Raw genomic sequence first — 5,316 nt, 5'->3', positions numbered from 1 at the left:
GAAGAGGAGGGGGTTTCATGATCACCCTTTTGTTGTTGAATGATGTACTCGGCTTCTTCGGATAAGGGAAGTAAATAGTTGGTCCGGTGGACACTTAGACGACAAATCTTCGCGGGTAAAGTGAATGATCGAGCCTCACTAGTAAGCCACCCATACTTGGTGTCAAGGGGATTGTGAGCAACCCACTTGAACTTGTTAATCATGATAGACATATCAATAAGATGGCCACCTTCCTTAGCCTTGTACTTGCTATCCTTATTGAAATTAGGATCAAAGTGCTTGGCTAGGACCGTGACTAGGCCGCCATTAACAATAACGGTTGTACCCTTCTTCCCACTATCTACATGGAGCCATCTATCAACCAATAGCCTCAAAGAATTGTAAGGCTTGGTATGAATTCTTCCAATATTCAAAGCCGATTCAAGGAGAATAAAATCAAGTCTTGTGAAATGATTGGTGTCTTTCCTAGCAATTATGGTATTTCCCACAACTTTGTGCCATACTCTTATGCCCGGATGATGGACCAAAAGAGCACGACAAGCATGAAAATCATCAAATTTCTTCCCGGAGATTGCCTCCCAAAGAGGCTCGGGGTCATACTTCCCATATTGCTTATGATATTTCTTTTCATCGCTAAGACCCAAAATTTCACCCAATTCCGAAAAGGTAATGCGTCTACTAGTGTTAGCTAGACGAAACTCAAGATTTTCCCTATTTTCAACTTTTGTCACTTTTAAAGAACTTAAGAATTCCAAGACAAGGGAGGGGTATGTTACTTCCTTTGTTTCAAACAATTTCTTCAAACCCATGGCATTGAAAAAGGCTTTTGTTTGTTCAAGAACACCCAATTTCTCCAAAGCATCTTTACATATGAATTTGGTGGATTGAATTGATTTCATAGCAAACTTGGCAAATGTCTTTCTATGGGTATCGGAAATAAAAGTTACCTCCGGATAATGCAAGAGTTGATCGATTACCGGAGTAGAAGGTGATGCTCCCATAGAAGTTTGTTGTTGTTGTTGCACTTCCAAGTTTGGTGTTGATACCACCATTGCCAAAGCTTTCTTTGTTTGGAGAGCTTTTTGCCTTTGAGAGAGAGCCTTTGCTTTTGGTGCCTTTGTTGCCTTTGTTGCACCCTTTGTCCTTGCCATTTGATGAACTAACCAAGAAAAGAATCAAAAATCTTCAATTTGTAGAATGCCCAAATCGATTTGAAGGTGAAAGGCTTTGCCTTTATGAAATCAAAAATCGACTCAAAGGTTGAAGATTTTGTTCTTGGTTTTGATTTTTATTGAAGATGGAGTGATTGATTTGTTGTTTGAAGGATGGTTTGATTTGATTTTGGTGGATTTTGTTGAGGGTTTTTGTTTTTGTGATGGAGAGGATGAGGGTTTTGATGTTTAGGGTAGTGTTTGTGAGTGAATGAATGAATGAATGAAGGTGGGGTGGGTTATAAAGAAGTCGACAATTTCAAAACGCAGGGACAATCCGTGCGGATTGGGCGCAATCCGTGCGGATTCTGCAGCTTCAAAATTTTCAAAATCCCGCCTAGAGACGGGCGGATTCTGGGGAATCCGCTCGGATTCTTTTTGAGGGACGGGCGGATTTTGTGCAGGACGGACGGATTTCAGTCCAGAGATTTTTCTTTGTTTTCTTCAGCTTCAAGACGGGCGTCTTGTATAAAAGACGGACGGATTATGTGAGACGGGCGTCTTTCCAGAAATCCGCTCGGATTCTTTAACAGTCAAGAAATTTGCAATTTCAGCTCAGCCCAGGACGGGCGTCTTCTCAGCAGGACGCTCGGATTTGCTGCAGACGGGCGGATTCTCAGGAATCCGCTCGGATTCTTCTCTGTTGTACACGTGTTCAGCTCCATCCGTGCACAAACGCAATCTCTTATCATTCTTTCTTTCTTTCTTTCAAATCTTGTGTTCTTCATTGTGGGGGCACTACTAAGGCATGAATAGCCTAGGCAATTGCCATCCCCACACTAAGGCAAAGCACTACACATCAATTGAAATCGTTAGTCCCTCCCTCACTTCTCTCTTTTCATGACAATTATTTTGATCAAAGTAAATAAAATCCAAAAATGACAAAAAATGCAATACAAAAATTGAAATGTAAGTTAGGGAGTTAGAAATATTTACAAGTGGTGGTTTAGGGAGGACTCCACCAAACTCTCATTCTTGATGAGATGTCAAGGGGGCATGTTCAAGGTGTTGTTGATGTTGCTCAACACCTTGAAGAAGTAATCAAAAGCTTGTTCATTGTTATGGTAGAGGTCCTCAATAGACCGTGCCCCTTGTTGTTGATCATGATCGATGGCATGCCCAATGTAGGGATTTAAGATCCCTTCAAATTCGTCGTCCCAAAGACCACAAACTTCATTGAGTTGATCATTGAAAATCTCTTGCTTAGATGGATACAATTCTCCCAATTTCTTCTCTTGGCCAATGAGGCCATCCTCTTCTTCCTTGGTTGATTTTGATGAGCTTTGCAAGCTCTCCTTGTCACAATTCACTTGCTCTTTGAATGGAGCATCTTCAATTTTCTTCCTCCATTGGAGTTCCGGTTTCTTCCTTTCATCTTTCCGGCTATAATGATCAATCATGAAACATGGCTCATGCAAACGAGGAGCTCTCATGGTCTTGTCAAGATTAAAAGTTATGCTTTCATCTCCCACTTCTAGAGTGAGCTCTCCATGTTTCACATCAATCACCGCACCCGCGGTGTGTAGGAAAGGTCTTCCTAAGATGATTGGAATGTTGGAATCTTCCTCCATATCAACAATGACAAAGTCTACCGGGATGAAAAACTTCCCAATTAAATGCGGGGACATCTTCCCATATCCCTAATGGTGTCTTCGTCGATCTATCGGCCATTTGAAGTGTGATATTGGTGCATTTAAGCTCTCCCATTCCCAACCTTTTACTTACCGAATATGGCATGACACTCACACTAGCCCCTAGATCACATAAGGCTTTGTTGATCGTTGTGTCGCCAATGGTACACGGTATTGAGAAGCTTCCCGGATCCTTTAACTTTGGAGGTGAACTCCCTTGAAGTATTGTACTACTCACCTTAGTGAAGGCGATAGTCTCAAGTTTCCGGATCGACTTCTTCTTTGTGAGGATATCTTTCATGTACTTTGCATAGGCCGGTACGTGATTGATTAATTCCGTAAAAGGAATTGAGACTTCTAAGTTCTTCACAATCTCCATGAACTTTCCAAGTTGATCATCAAATTTGGGCTTGGCTTGACGACTTGGAAAAGGAAGTCTAATCACAATGGGCTCCTTTTCTTTGGCTTTGTCTTCATTTTTCTTTGAACTTTCTTCTTTTGATGATTCCCCTTCTTTGGGGCTTTGCACCACAACTTCATTCTCACTAGCTTTCACAACTTCATCCTCAACTTGCTTCTTCGGTGCCTCATATCTTGTACCACTTCTCAAGTGAATGGCACTAACCGTTTCATGTCTAGGGGGATTACTTTGAGGTGGTAATTGCCCGATTTGTCTTTGTGAGCTTGAAGATGCTAGTTGAGTCAATTGTGTTTCCAACATCTTGGTGTGAGCTAGAATGTTGTTGATGGTGGTGTCCTTTGCTTGGCTATCTTTTTGCATTTGAGTGAAAAATTCTTGTTGATTCTTTTGCATTTGGAGGACCGCTTTTTGGACATCAAAACCTTGGTCATTTTGGTGATTGTATGGATTTTGATTTTGGTAACCTTGGTTTTGATTGTAAAAGGGTCTTTGATTTTGATTTCTCATGGGTGGTGGAGTGTATGTTGTTTGAGGGTTTTGAACATTTTGGCTTTTGTATGAGAGATTTGGATGGAACTTGGTGTTTTCATTGTAAAAATTTGAATAAGGGGTACCACTTTTGTAAGCTTGGAAAGCATTAACTTGTTCATTTGTTCCCCTACATTCACTTGGGTCATGACCCAAAGTTCCACAATTCTCACATATCCCACTTGGGATTGATGAGGATGCCGTCATGGCATTGACATGATGCTTTGATGTTTTTGAGTTTTCCTCAAGTCTAGCCATAGCTTGTTCAAACTTCAAGTTGATTGTGTCAATGTGAGCACTAAGTTGAGCACCCAATTGAGTAACGGAGTCCACTTCATGCTTTCCTCCTCTAGTAGCCTTGCGAGGCCTACTATATTGTGAATTATGGACCGCCATTTCCTCAATTTTGTTCCATGTTTGATTGTCATCAACTTCGGTGAACATTCCATTTGATCCCATATTGAGAATGTTCCTTGAATCTTCATATAAACCATTCCAAAATTGTTGCACTAAAAACCATTCGCTAAGTCCATGGTGAGGACATGAGCGACAAATACCTTTGAACCGCTCCCAAGCTTCATACAAAGATTCTTCATCCCTTTGCTTAAAACCCGTAATTTGAGCTCTTAGCATGTTAGTCTTTTCCGGTGGGTAGAATTTTTTGTAGAAAGCTAGAGCTAACTTCTTCCAAGAATCTATTCCAAGGGTGGCCTTATCAAGGCCCTTCAACCATTGCTTTGCGGTGCCGATTAACGAAAAAGGAAATAAGACCCATCTTATTTGGTCTTGAGTCACGCCCGTTTGAGAGATAGCATCACAATAATCGCAAAAGGTTTCCATATGAGAATGAGGGTCCTCACTAGGCATTCCCCCGAATTGGCTCCTCTCAACTAGTTGGATGAAGGCGGACTTGGCAATAAAATTACCGGTGAGATGTTGCGGTGTAGGAGTACCATTTGGTATATTCTCCTCGGTGGGTATAGAGTGTGACGAGAATTTAGGCATTGTAGGTGGATTTTGTGTGGTATTGTTTAATGGGTTCTCTTCTCCTTCTATTGCGAAAGGATTGACAAACTCACTAGTGGGTTGAACAACTTCACCAACACCTCCCAAATTCCTCCTAACAAGTCTCCTATTATTCGTCAAGGTTCTTTCGATTTCACGGTCAAAAGGTAACAAATCTCTTTGTAACCTTCTAGACATGCAAAATATCAAACAACTCGAAAACAATTAGAACAAGCCTTGAGGAGTTTTACTTCCCCAAGGTGAAAAAGACACAACTAAAAACAATAAAAGAAATCTTAAATCAATTAAACACCGTCCCCGGCAACGGCGCCATTTTTGATCGAGGCCATTTCGTGTTCACAATTAAGCATATGTGGTCGTTGGTCAATGGTCGATACAAAACACAATTTATACTTCACAAACAACTCTACAATTAGTAAAGAGGCAAGTAAAGGTCGGATCCCAAGGGACGGGTATTGAAATGAGAATTCTATTGTAACTAGTAGTGTCTAGGGGGTGT

At 41.1% G+C, this 5,316-nt stretch overlaps 1 non-coding gene across 1 annotated transcript; it reads left to right on the top strand.

The window, feature by feature from the left end:
* Nucleotides 1-4,317: 4,317 nt before the first annotated feature.
* Nucleotides 4,318-4,424, top strand: LOC141616397 (small nucleolar RNA R71). The gene has a single exon (XR_012530747.1). It is a non-coding gene; the product is annotated as a small nucleolar RNA R71 (small nucleolar RNA).
* Nucleotides 4,425-5,316: the final 892 nt, after the last annotated feature.

Source organism: Silene latifolia, chromosome 11, assembly GCF_048544455.1.
Source record: "Silene latifolia isolate original U9 population chromosome 11, ASM4854445v1, whole genome shotgun sequence".
Classification (NCBI taxonomy): Eukaryota; Viridiplantae; Streptophyta; class Magnoliopsida; order Caryophyllales; family Caryophyllaceae; genus Silene; species Silene latifolia.
The sequence above is the reverse complement of the archived record's forward strand: the minus strand, read 5'-3'. Positions and strand labels throughout refer to the sequence as shown.